Source organism: Pipistrellus hanaki (genome assembly GCF_964339955.1).
Source record: "Pipistrellus hanaki genome assembly, chromosome: 16".
Lineage (NCBI taxonomy): Eukaryota > Metazoa > Chordata > Mammalia > Chiroptera > Vespertilionidae > Pipistrellus > Pipistrellus hanaki.
Window position 1 is genome coordinate 7,358,678 of NC_140518.1, and position 14,369 is coordinate 7,373,046.

Here is a 14,369-nt window from a genome sequence, read left to right on the forward strand (position 1 = left end):
CAGTTTTGTTCACTGCTGTAACTCCAGCACCTAGCCTGGTTCTTGGCACATAGCAGCTCAACAATTCTTGTCACGGTTTGGGTCAGTGGATAGAGCATCGGCCTGCGGACTGAAGGGTCCCAGGTTCGATTCCAGTCAGGGACACATGCCCAGGTTGTGGGCTCAATCCCCTGTGGGGTCATGCAGGAGGCAGCCAATCAATGACTCTCTCTCATCATCGATGTTTCTATATCTCTCTCCCTCTTCCTTCGTCTCTGAAATCAAAATATATTTTTTAAAAATTCTTGTCAAATAAGTAAATAACAAGGCCCCCTTCCAAAAAAATCAGCTTCAGCAACTCTACTTATATGGGGTGAGCAAAAGTAGGTTTATAGTTGTGAGTATGCAAAACACGGAATTTATTCTTGTATTATTATTATTAATTGATTTTTAGACAGAGAGTAAGGGAGAGGGAGAGAGACAAAAACAGCCATGTGAGAGTGAAATATTGATTGCTGCCTCCTACATGCGCCATACTGTGGACTGAATCCACACCAGGGCATGTACCCTGACTGGGAATTAAACAGGCAACCTTTCTGTGCACGGGACAACTCCCAACCAACTGAGCCATACTGGCCAGGGCTATTCTTGTATTGATATTTATTAATTATTGTATTATTTTCCATATGAACAACTGTCAACCTATTTTTCCCTACCCCAGTAACTTACCCTACAGTCACCCACACAAAAGGCCAAATCTATATTATTATTCCCTGGAGCACCGTTTGTCATAGCAGATGACTGGAAACATTTAAAATGTAAACCAGTGCCAAGGCCCATATAGCTCAGTTGGTTGGAGCATCATCCCGTGCAGCAAAGGGTCCTTGGTTCAATTCCCAGTCAGGGCACATACTCAGTTTGTGGGTTCACAGTTAGAGGGATTGTTGGGAGAAAAAAGGAATTATGGAATTCAGTGTTCCTATAAGCATAGAAAGTAGGTTGATACATTTGTACTAAAGACATTATAAACTCAGGGGCCTCAAAATCTAAATGGAGCTTAACTTGAATCCACAAATTAAAAGACTTAAATTTTTTTTTTTTAATCAATTATAAGAACGGGGAGGAAAGCTATACACATTCCTTAAAATACGAATTTGCCCATTTGTGAAATATAATGAACAACATAAACTGATGAACAAAAATAGAACCAGAGACATAGAAGCATCAGATTGTCCAATCTATGAGGGAAGACGGGTGTGGGGCGGGGAGGGGAGTGGCAGGAGTAAGAGATCAACCAAAGGACTTGTATGCATGCATATGCCCATAACCAATGGACACAGAGAGTAGGGGGGTGAGGGCATGTGCTGGGGTGTGGGAGTGGCAGGGGAGAGGTCAAGGGGGAATAAGGAGACTCATGTAATACTTTAAACCAGTGTTTCCCAAACTTTTGACATATGTGTACCTCTTCTATAATTTTTGTAACGCTGAATACCCCTCGTACTCATGAGAACGCAGCTAAGCACGGTGCAGTGCATATCCCCACCAAACTCCGGTGCAACACGTATCCCCACCAAACTCTTCCCGTACCCCTGGGGGTAGGCGTACCACACTTTGGGAAACACTGAACAATAAAGAATTTAAATAAATAAATAAAAATACAGATTCGCCAAACTTCAAGATACACTTAAGGAAAGAAAGATCTGAGACTTGTTTAAACACAACTCTAATTTGTTACCACAATCAAAGCCCTGGGCCAGAATTAAAGCCTTTGAATCTGGCCCCAGCTGGGTGGTTCAATTGGTCAGAACATCGTCCAGTACACCAAAAAGGATGCAGGTTCGATTCCTGGTCAGGGCACATACCTAGATTGTGGGAGCATGCAGGAGGCAACCAATTGATATTTAGCTCTCACATTAATGTTTCTCTCTCCCTTTCTCTCTAAAAATCAATAAACATATCCTCGGATGAGGATTTTTAAAACACACACACACACACACACACACACACACACACACACACTAAAACCTTTGGATCTGAACCAGTTGAGTCTCCCAACCCTGCACATGAGGAACAGAATCCACTGGACTGATGATGGCATGAGGAAGCCAAATCCAGGGCCACCAACAAGAGGACTTATCTTGGGGTCTCCCATGTCATACAGAACAAGAAATGATCATAGTAATCCATCCCAAGACCTATCAGAGGCACTGTTATCTTCAAAGGGCATTTACTAAGTAGAACAAAGTATTTAGTATAGCCATTCTAAATTGTTATAACTTTGCCAAGCCTAAGTGGCAAGTTAGAAGCCAATTCCTGGCTCTATTTGATAACTGATTTGCCTCCAGAGGCTCTTCCCACATGTTAAATCAAAATCTAAGACTGACACAGACAGACATTAGCAAATATATCACCTTTTTTCCCTACTAACACTGTTTTTCTCCATAAAGTTCTATGCAGCATTTCAAATACCCTTCGGTAATATACCACGCAGTGCCTGGGAGGTTAGCCCGTGGCTCCCCCAATTCAAAGGCTTGGGAGGGAGAGTGGACGAAAAACATATGTCGGAAATCTCTTTTTCTCTCTCTTCCTCAATACCCTGGTCTTTCAAAGCTAGACAAAGGCAATGATTCTGCATTTAATCACCAGGTGAATAAGAAACAGATTTGAATTTGGGAAAAACATAAAGGAGCACAAAAACATTCGGTGCAGAGTTCTGCCTCTATTTCCTCGCAGAGCAGGTCTCAGGATCTGCCATGGACCTCATTCTGACATGGAACACTCCATCTACTCTAATCCGGGGCATATCCCTCCAGGGACAGTCCACTGGAACCCTGCCAACTCCTGCGGGGAGTTGTGTGAAGAACAGTAGCAACAAGAGCCTACTTTGAGGAGATCAACAATCACACTCAAGAAGAAAAGAAGTTGTTTGGCAAAGGGAGGTATGTTGCCAAAATGTTAGTCACAGCTTCAAGATGCCGGTTTGTGTTTCTGCAACTATTCTTTGCTTTGACATAATCCATTCTCTGGCCAGGAAACCCGCTCAGCTTCTGTCACCCACCCCATTTGAAGAAATCAAGAATCCTTTCAATTTGGTGGTATCAAACTGTGACACAGACAAGAAGTCCAACAAAGACTAAAAAGAAGAGGGGGGGGAATGTAATTTGCCATTTCCACTCAGGACTGGCTAAGTAGAGCGAAGGAAAAACGTAACAGGACAAGAAAAAATGGGAAATCATTATGTTAAACAAGCAGGCTATATTACAAGCCTTCTGCCTCATCCAGTTTGGCTCAGTAAATAGAGCATTGACCTGTGGCCTGAAGAGTCCCGGGTTCGATTCCAGTCAAGACACAAGCCCGGGTTGAGGACTTGATCCCCGGTGGCAGCTGGTCAACGATTCTCTCAACATTGATGTTTCCATCCCTCTCTTCCTCTCCTTTCCACTCTGCAATTAATAAAAATGTATTTCTTTTAAAAAGCCTTCCAAAAGCTCTGAGCCTCTGTAATTTACTCCAAAATCTTCCTAAAAACAAACCGAAAGACACACTGTAGGTTGAAATGACAGCAAAATATTAAGCAGGTTTTTACTCCCAAATAAGTGTACATACTTCATAGCATGCAGCTCTTCCTGGAGTTATTATGAAGACTATGGTTTGCTGACCAGCCTGAACCAGCAGGCGACAAATTTCAGAATTACTTCAAGAGCAATAGGAAAAAAGACTTAGGTACACCTGGTGAATATCAAAGAACTCAAGAGGTCAAGAAAGAACACCTAACGATTTTCTCCTTTTTTAAAAAAAAAAATATATTTTATTGATTTTGTACAGAGAGGAAGGGAGAGAGAGAGAGTTAGAAACATCGATGAGAGAGAATCATCGATCAGCTGCCTCTTGCACACCCCCTACTGGGGATATGCCCGCAACCAAGGTACATGCCCTTGACGGGAATCGAACCTTGGTCCCTTCAGTCCCCAAGCCGTTGCTCTATCCATTGAGCTAAACCGGTTTTGGCCGATTTTCTCCTTAACAGAAACAGAATACCTCTCTTCCCTTCTTGAAAGTAAAATCCAAAAATTCCACTGTTCTCAACACCTTCCGCCTTCCCCAGCATTTCCCCTTTGTGCTGACATGACATAACTAATCAGTATTAACTAAGTAAACACTGAGAGCAGGTGTACAGTAGAATGGGGAAATGCCCACCCTTAAGCAAATCCACGTCAGACCTCAGAAATGCCAAGACTTTCAGGAACACTTCTGCACTACACAAGTCCACCGATGGGCCGGGACCGGTTTAGCTCAATGGATAGAGCGTCGGCTTGGGGACCGGGACCCGGGTTCGATTCCGGTCAAGGGCATGTACCTTGGTTGTGGGTATTTCCCCAGTAGGGGGTGTGCAAGAGGCAGCTGATGGATGTCTATCTCTCATCAATGTTTCTAACTCTCTCTCTCTCCCTTCCTCTCTGTACAAAATCAATAAAATATATTAAAAATAAAAATAAAAAATAAAATAAACCTCCCCTTTCGTGGCCCCTCCTCGCCTGGCCATTCTTTAAAAAAAAAAAAAAAAATGCAGGAGGAACCAAGAAAGACATGTCTTCTAAATAGCAGTATCTCAATCTTGTTTTCAGATATCCCTTCTTTATAACCACTTAGGGTCCCATTTGGGAGCCCTGACCTGGTAGCTCCAGCTCCATTGGTTAGGGCATCATACCACGATGCCAAGGTTGGGGGTTCAAGCCCTGGTCAGGGCAACACACAAGAATAGCAACCACTGAATGCATAAATAAGTGGAATCCATGTTTTTCTCTCTCTCCTTGCTCTCTTTCTAAAAACCAGTAAGTAAAATTAAATTAAAAAAAAATAAAGATCTCATTTGGTTAACACAACCTTTTAGGAACCGTGAGGGACCAAACCTATATTTCAAAGGGTTTGAGACATTTTAACAATTTGCCTCAAAGTTACTGAGTAGACCCATAGGTGTGCTAGAACAGTCCTTATTCCCTGCGGTTCTTTTGCAGTTTATAAGGGGGGAGGGGGAGAAATATCACCAAAAGCACTCAGTAAGTCATTCAGAAACAGAAACTGTTAAGGCAGAATAACAACAACATGAAAAAGGAGGTGGATCTCGGGAGAGCCATAGCAGTAACAGATTATTCCAATCCCTTTAAAATTACGAATCGCAGTACACACCAGTTCTTCCAGTTTGTCACCCCAGTGTTATCTTTTAAGAATGTCCCTTCCGGCTCAGTATAACTCACCCACCGCGCACACTGCCCACGTTTAACACGCTAAGCGTCCTGCCTTCCCTCCCGGCACCCACCCGGAGCCGAACACTCCTCTCCGGGTCCATCTCAACACCTCCCATCCCGACCTGGGCTCCACTGTGAGTCCTGCCAGCCCACGCCCTCAGCATTCCCTCTGCAGTCCACAGTCTCCCCGAGGCCACCTCTCAACCACTAGTTCTCGCTCAGCTCCATCCCAACATGTCACACCGACCTCCCGACATCCGGAGCATCCAGCCCATTACCGGTTCCCAACAGGTCTTCCCTCCCCGGCTCCCCGCTTCTGCGCACGGCTACGTCGCTCCTCGCCCAGAACTGCCGTCTTACTCACCTTAACCAAAACTCAGGGCCCCCCTAATCCCTGCCTCCCAACACCCTCCCTCCCCGTCTCCACGGCCAGCGCCCGCCCCACACCCATCCCCGCCCACTCCCCCCGCCGGGACTCCCCACGCCCCCTCCTCCGGGTCCTGCGGGTCCTCCGGCCCCAGCCCGGACTCCCGCCCGCAGGCCCCGCCCCCAGCCCCTCTCCCCCCTCAGGCCCCTCCTCCGATGCCCCTCTCTCCCCTGAAGCCACGCCCCAGTCCCCCTCCCCCGGCTCTCCCTCCCACTCAGGTCCGCAGGTCATCTCGGCGACAGACCCAGCCTCCGCGGCCCCCTTCCGACCTGGCCACCGCGGCTCCGGGAGCAGATCCGCCGCCGCCGCCTCCTCTCCGACTTGGTCCCGTTCTGCTCGACCCCCGCCCGGCGAGCTCCCTCTCTCGCCGCCGCCGCCGCCGCCCCTTTTTGCCAACCCGGAAATAGATCTGCTCCCACTGTCCCCAGCGTCCGCGAACAAAATGGAGGCGGGGGAACGGGAGCTCGGCTCCGGGGCCCAAGGGCCGCTCCGCGCGTGCGCGCCCGGAAGGCCCGCCTCCCGCCGGCGCACGTCAAAGCGGAAGCGGCCCGGTCGCCGCCATCTTGGGAAGGTCGAAGGAATTTCACCCACTTACCGAAGAGCAGGGTTTGCAACTTTGGTTTCGGCCGTAATCACCTGGGAACACAAACGTATAGTGTGATGCCCGAGTTGCCCTCCCAGAGATGGAATTAACTGGTCCGGGGGACGCTGTTAGGCATCGGGATTTTTTTTAAAAAAACTGCGCAGATGGATTCTAATATTTCCGAGGTGGATCATCAGTGAGCTAAACAGGGTCTTGAATATACCTCCGTGTCGTCTTTATTCCACTGCGCGCATCCACAGACACATCACATAATGTCTGCCCTTCCCTAATTTCGAGTTAACGACGAAGACCCCGCCTCGGTCAACCTTGCAAGGCCACAGTCAAGCTTTGGTTGTCATAGCAACTGAGAGGCAGGCCCCCCCCACCCCCCGCTAGCATGACATCATTAACGTCATCTTAGCCACCTGACCCGAACGCCCCGTGAACACCCGTCTCCTCTTTCCTGGGTCAGAGGTTCCCTGGCTCCAGGGCTGGGGGATGGCGCCGCAATCTATTCCAGCTGCTTGAGTCAGGGAGAGGAACACTGTGCCCTCCCTGCTGGGGCTGCTAACTCCACCCCAGCCGACAGGATCCCTCCCTAGTCCACCCACAAAAGGACCATTCCACTGCAGCCTAGCCCATTGCTTTATGCCCTATATCTTCACAATGCTCTCCATCATCTTTCACCTCCGGCCCCCTCCTCTGAATCAAGGAGAGAGGAGTAGGATTTCGTTCCCACTATACCCTACCTGTGTGCCCTTGGAGCTCCGCTAATATCTATAAAATGGAGCTAATAGTGCCTGTCTCGACTGTTTCCTGGGCTCCCATCAGGTAATGAATGGGAAAACAGGTGATAAGCCAGAAGTTGTTATTATTTTTGTTTTCCTTCGTGTTCTGCCATTAGTAGTGCTAAGCACCACCCACTAGTCAAGTAAATGTCACAGCATTCATTGAGCACCTGCTGTGGGCTAGGCTCCGGGCGAGGCACCAGGAGATGGCTGCAGCGTGGCTGAGACAGAGCCTCTGCCTCAGGGAACTCACCGGGGAGGAGCAGATTGGCATGTCAACAGCCAGCTGAACTACAAGTCAGCACGTGATCAGTGCTATGGGGACATATGGGCTCTGGGACATGAGGCAAGGGAGGGATTACTTGCCGCTAAAGAATGGAAGAAGGGTTCGTAAACACTTTTAAACTCCGCTTTGAAGGATGAGTCGGATTTTATTATTAATCAGAGAAGGCAAGGATCACATTCCAGACATAGGGATCGGTAGGTGCAGAGGTAAAGACGTTCAGGTATGTAGTCCTGCATGCCTGAAACCAGGGTGACGGCCAGGTGGATCCAAACTCCCAGCTCTTCAGCCTCATTTTTATTCTGTTCTGTCTTTGCTCACTAAACACTGTGCTTCCTATTTCAACAACGCACCAAGTGGTTTCTCAAGGCGTGTGTGTGTGTGTGTGTGTGTGTGTGTGTGTGTGTATTGGCTTTACTCTGCCTCATCCTCATTTTTCAGGCCTTAGCTCAAATGCTCCCCCTTCAGAGGATCTTCCCTACCCACCACAGCTAGTGTAAGCTTCCATTCTCTACAACATCACTCTATGATAACGACAGCCACTGGGGTGGAATACAGGGACATCTCACCCAGATTTAGGGAGATATGTGTGGGCTTCATAAAGAAAGTAACTTCTAAGTGAGGCCTGATGAGTAAGTAGGAATTGGCCAGAGGCAGAGGGGAGGGAAAGCATTTCAAGGCAGAGGAAGAGTATGTGCTAAAGAAGAATCATGGCATAGTCTAAAAACAAAGCATTTTGGCCCTGACCAGCATACTCAGGGGTTAGACTATTGGCCCACACGCTTAAAGGGTCTTGGGTTCGATTCCCATCAGAGCACATACCTAGGTTGAGGGTTAGATCCCCAGCTAGAGCACATACAGGAGGCAACTGATCAACGTGTCTCTCTCATTCTCTCTCTTCCCTCCTCCCTCTAAAGTCAATAAAAAGAGGCCTGCTCTATCCACTGAAGGGTTCCAGTACAATTCTGGTCAAGGGCACATGCCCAGGTTGTGGGCTGAGTCCCTAGTAGAGGGTGCGCAGGAGGCAGCCGATCAATGATTCTCTCTTATCATTCATGTTTCTATTGCTCTCTCCCTCACTCTGAAGTCAATAGAAATAATAAGTAACTAAGTAAGTAAATAAATAATAATAAAATTAAATCAATAAAAACATATCCTCGGGTGAGGATTAAAACATTTTTTAAAGAAAAGGAAATAAAAATAGCATTTTGATGTGGTTAGAGCTAGAACTATAGGAGAGGCCAGAAGTTAGGTCAAAGAAGTAATCATAACTATTTCACAGTACTTACCGTGTGCTAGGCACTGTCATAACTTCACATATCATAACATTTAATTCGGATCTTGCCATGGGTTGAATAATGTCCTCCGAAAATTCACATTCATTCAGAATTTGACCTTATTTGGAACTAAGTTCTTTGCAGATGTAATTAGTTAAATTGAGGTCAGATTGAGATTAGGTCACATTAGAGTAGGGTGAGCCCTAAATTCACATACAAGAGAGAACACAATGTGAAGATGGAGTGATATGTCTACAAGTCAAGTAAATAAAAGTTACATAACATGAACTCATTTTAGTCACTTTAAAGTGCACAATTGAGTGGTTTTTAGTATAGTCACAACATTATGAAACATTACTACTAATTCTTACCAGTCTCTTCCAAATCTGCTCTCGTTCCATCCCCTACCAATCACAATCCACTCTCTGTCTCTATAGATTTGCCTACTCTGGACATTTCATATAAATGGAGTCATGCAATATGTCATCTTTTTTCACCCAGCTTTCACTTAGCATAATGTTTCTAAGGTGTATCCATGTTTCAGCATTAGTACAGTATTCCTTTTTATGGCCAAGTAACATACCATTTAAGGGGTATGCCACATTTTAGTTTATCATTCATCAGTTGACACACATTGAATTGTTCCACTTTCTGGCTATTTTGAATAATGCTACTATGAACGTTCTTCCACAGTGAGTTTCTTTTGGAGTGATGAAAATATTCAAAAATTGATTGTGGTGATGATTACAAACTGTGTGAATATACTAAAAAGTCATTGATCTGTATACTTTAAGCATGTGAATTACAGGGTATGTGAATTATATCTCAATAAAACTGTTACTAAAAAATATGCAAAACACTCTATCGTTTTGAGATGTATACATATGTAGTAAAAGTGCACAAAAATGCATGGAAATGATACCACAGTCAGGAAAGTGGTTGCCTCTGGGTAGAAATGAAGAAGATGTGATCAAGGACAGGTATTAGGGACCTCAGCTATTATAGGGTCATGTTTTTGAAAAATATATTTTATTCATTTTTTTATATAGAGAGATAGAAAGTTAGAAACATCCATCAGCTGCCTCCTGTGCACCCCCCACTGAAGATTTGCCCACAGCCAAGGTTCATACCCAGGCAAGAACACATTGCCTATCCCTTTATTCGAGTCTAAATACCCAGGCTGGTCCAGACCACCATTTAATCATCCCAAGGTCCTGCATTTCACCCAAACATCCCACCTGGGCCCATAACGCATCCTAGAGCCCACACCTACATCCAAGCAACCAGACCTACATCCGGGCCTCAGACCTAAATCCAAGTCCCAGACCTTCATGGCGGGGCCTACTAGGTAAATTCAGGGCCCAGGCCACAAACCTGGAACACTGAGTTGTATCAGGGGACTAGATCTCTATGCGTAACCCCAACAATTGTTCCTTAACTAAGATGTTCAGGTGAGGTATCCGATGGCCCAGGGCTCAGACTTTCCTCCGGGCCTGAACTGTCCTCATAGGACCCAGACCTGCACCTGGTGCTCAAACCTACATCCGGGACCCAGACTACCATGGCTGGGCCGAGAATTTTATCCCAGAGCCCAGGCCTAAAACACAGATTTCAGACTTGTATCCTGGGTGTACTTCTCAATTTGTAACCCAGACCACCATTTCCATAACCCAGATGTCCTCATCAGGTAACAGAGCGCCCCCCAGGCCAAAACCTCTCTCCCTGGCTGGAACTGCCCTCCAGATCCCAGACCTCCATCTGGGTCCCAGGCCTTTTTTTTTATTATTGATTTTTTACAGTGAGGAAGAGAATGGGTTGGAGAGTTAGAAACATCGATGAGAAACATCAATCAGCTGCCTCCTGCACACCCACCACTGGGGATGTGCCCGTAACCAAGTTACGTGCCCCTGACTGGAATTGAACCTGGGACCCTTCAATCCTCAGGCCGATGCTATATCCACTGAGCCAAACAGGTTGTAGTCGGGTCCAAGACCTTTATGGAGAGGACCAGAAGGCCATTCCAGGGACCCAGGCAAGAACACATTGACTGTACCTTTATTGGAGCCTAAATACCCAGGCTAGTCCAGACCACCATTTAATCATCCCAAAGTCCTGTGCCTGACCCAAAACTCCCATCTGGGCCCATAGCACCCCCTAGTGACCACACTTCCCTCCAAGCACCCAGACCTACATCCGGATCCCAGACCTTCATGGCAGGACTGTGATTGCCAACCTGGGGCCCAGGCCACAAACACCGAACACAGTGGTGTATCAGGGGACTAGATCTCTATAAGGAACCCAGACTACTATTCCATAACCCAATGTCCAGTTGAGGTACCAGACCGCTTACTGGAATCCAGACCTCCCTCTCTGGCTCGGTTGGTTGGCACACATCAGTTAGTTTCAGGTTTGATTCCCAGTCAGGGCACACATAGCAGTCAACCAATAAGTGCATAAATGGATGGAGCTACAGATATATATATATATATATATATATATATATATATATATATATATATATCCCTCTCTTTCTCCTCAATAAATTTTTTAAAATTTAAAAAGAAAATGAGCCGGGACCGGTTTGGCTCAATGGATAGAGCGTCGGCTTGGGGACTGAAAGGTCCCGGGTTCGATTCCAGTCAAGGGCATGTACCTTGGCTGCGGGCATATCCCCAGTAGGGGGGTGTGCAAGAGGCAGCTGATCGATGACTCTCTCTCATCGATGTTTCTGACTCTCTATCTCTCTCCCTTCCTCTGTACAAAATCAATAAAATATATTTAAAAAAATAAATAATAAATAAATAAATAAAAAGAAAATGAACTATTATAGATATATAACAACCAAATGCAACACATGGAACTAGATTAGATCAGGAAGGGTTGTTTTTTTTTTTAAAACATTTTTGAAGATATTTTTTGAGATGACCTGGGGAAAATAAATTTAGACTAGAAATTAGATATCATAGAAATATATTGATTTTTCTCAAGGTATGACTCTGTTGTTGTGGGTGTGTAGGAGAATGTTATTCTTAGGAGATTCTTGCTGAGGCAACTTACTTTCAAATAGCTTGGCAAAGGAAAAAGTGTGTGTGTGTGTGTGTGTGTGTGTGTGTGTGTGTAGAAAGAGAGACACACACAGAGAACAAAAGCAAAATGTTAATTATAGAACCTAGAAAGATTTAAGAGTATTCATTGTACTAATCTTTCAACATTTCTATGTTTGAAATTTTTTATGATGAAGAGTTGGGGAAACAAGACAAAATAAAAAAGGGAATGAATGGGATATGCGGAAGTGGAGACAATAAGTGGAATCAAGCCTTTGAAGAAGTTTGGCCATGAACCAAAGTGACTACAGCAGGCATGGTGGGTCAAGGAACATGTTTTTACAAATAGAGACTTGAGAGGGTTTCAATGCTAATGGCAAAGAGCCAGTAGAGATGGAGAGAATAAATTATACCAGTTATTCTGGTCAAATTTATGTCTCATCTTTGGGACTAGACTCTTTCAGACAGATTCAAGAGATCCCCGAGAAATGCACTAGCGTCTCGCCCATTCTCCCTGTCCCACTCCTCCTCCCTGTTCCCAAGCCTGGTGAGAAAGTAGTCTTGGTGGCGACACCTAGCGGATCCAAAGGGTATTGCTTAAATTCTTCACTCTTCTTGACCTTAACACCTGATCAGGAGGGTAGGCATCTTATTACACTGGTCTTCTGACCGCTCCAAATCATTGTCACCATTGCTAGACCAGCCTAGAAGGTGCAATGCTACTTAATAAGCTCATTCTCTCCCCCACCCAGTCCACAGAACCCTAGGACCACCTTTTGAGTCTCTCGGCCACTCTCCCCACAAGGAAGCAAAACACAGGTAGGAAAGGGACCAGAAAGGATAGTCCCCACAGCTATAGTCAGGTGGCCACTGCAGCCTGGTGAGCACAAGGTGGGCGTTCCTCAGCTCCTCAATATCCCAGGATTGTGCGGAGCTTAAACTGGGGCTCTGGAGTCAGAATAACTAGGCTCAGATCCCTACTAGCCGTGAAACTCAGGGCTAGGGACTTAGCCTCTCTGTGCCTCTGCCGAGAAACCTCTCCAGACCTTAGTTCTCACCTGGAAAACAGACGGAGAGAGCCAACCTCCTGCGTTTGTCGAGAAGATTAAATGAGAGAATGCACATAATGCCCAGCATACTGGGTGGCCAAGGACTTTCCTCCAAATGTCACCTTTTATCATCACCCCTACAAGGTGTTGGGTCTGATGACTGCTGAGATGAGGATGAGAGAAATAACCCACACCACTCCTCCTGCCCTCCCGATTCCCACTTCCACGCTTTGGCCATCCAATCCTCTGCTGCTTAAGTCCCGGGCCATCGCTTCCAAAGTTTTTTTTCCTCTAATTGTGCCCCACCACCATCCCCAGACCAGTAGTGAACATCTTTGGCTTAATCCCCAGAGCACTTATCATCGTGTGTTTTATGGCTCCTATTTCAACCAACCTAGTCTATTCATCCAGCAAATATGTATTAAGTGTCTTATCTGTGTGGGGTCCTGTTCTCGGCACTGAACGGTGACTGAATGTCCGACTCACGGAGCTGACATTCTGGTGGAGGAGTGACCCCGAAGCAAATACACCAGGAAGTGTATATGATGTCGGGAAACGATAACATACAGGAGGCTAAGGGTCAGAGAGTAAGGGCGGAGAGGGGGTGGGATCAGAGTGGTCAGGAAAGGCTCAGGGAGGGCAAAGGTAGAATCCCTGAGACAAGAATGAATGCCATGTGTTTTGGGAGCAGTAAGGTGCTCAGTGTGGCTGGAGTGGAGTGAGTGGGGGAACAGGGGGTAGCAGGTGGGCAGGAGATTTTTATTTTTAATCTAAGGATTATTGGAAATGGGTGTTACGATCCCAATTGTTTCAGTTGAGGTATAAAATAACTACAGCCCAAACCGGTTTGGCTCAGTGGATAGAGCATCAGCCTGCGGACTGGAGGGTCCCAGGTTCGATTCTGGTCAAGGGCATGAAACTTAGTTGCGGGCACGTCCCCAGTGGGGGGTGTTCAAGAGGCAGCTGATCGATGTTTCTCTCTCATCGATGTTTCTAACTCTCTACCCCTCTTCCTTCCTCTCTGTGAAAAATCAATAAAATTTATTTTAAAAAATAATATAAATAAAATAACTACAGTGAAATGTATAAATCTCACATGAACAACTCAATGCACACACACACACACACACACACACACACACACACACACACACGTACCACCCCCAGGTCAAAATACAGAACATTTCTATCACCGCAAAGGGCTTCTCCATGCCCTTCCCAGCCAATGCTCTCTCCCACCCCATCGAATAACCATTTTTTGCTTTTATCTGCATAGATTAATTTTGCCCAATCTTGAACTTCTCTTAAATGGACTATCACAGCATGTAGTCTTATGTGTCGGGCTCCTTTCACTCAATATTATGTCTATGCGATTCATTCGTGCAGAGAGTAGTCATTTGTTCCTTTTTATTGCCATGTAGTATTCCATTGTAAGAATATACCGTCAGCCAAAACCGGTTTGGCTCAGTGGTAGAGCGTCGGTCTGCAGACTGAAAAGTCCCGGGTTCGATTCCGGTCGGGGGCATGTACCTTGGTTGCCGGCACATCCCCAGTGGGGGGTGTGCAAGAGGCAGCTGATCGATGATTCTCTCTCATCGATGTTTCCAACTTTCTATCCCTCTCTCTTCCTCTCTGTAAAAAATCAATTTAAAAAAAAAAAAAAAAGAATATACCATGGACTCAATGGATAGGC

At 46.0% G+C, this 14,369-nt stretch overlaps 1 protein-coding gene across 3 annotated transcripts in view; it reads right to left on the reverse strand.

Annotated features, from left to right (window-relative positions):
- Positions 1–6,102, reverse strand: part of WIPF2 (WAS/WASL interacting protein family member 2) — a 31,990-nt gene extending 25,888 nt beyond the window's left edge. Inside the window, exon 1 of one of the 3 annotated variants that reach the window (XM_084863719.1) lies at positions 5,922–6,102. The gene's annotated coding sequence lies outside the window, so the exon portion shown is untranslated. Of the gene's footprint in view, positions 1–5,472; positions 5,571–5,921 lie in introns of those variants that run through there. The other 2 variants (XM_084863722.1, XM_084863721.1) reach the window with 2 other exon arrangements.
- Positions 6,103–14,369: the final 8,267 nt, after the last annotated feature.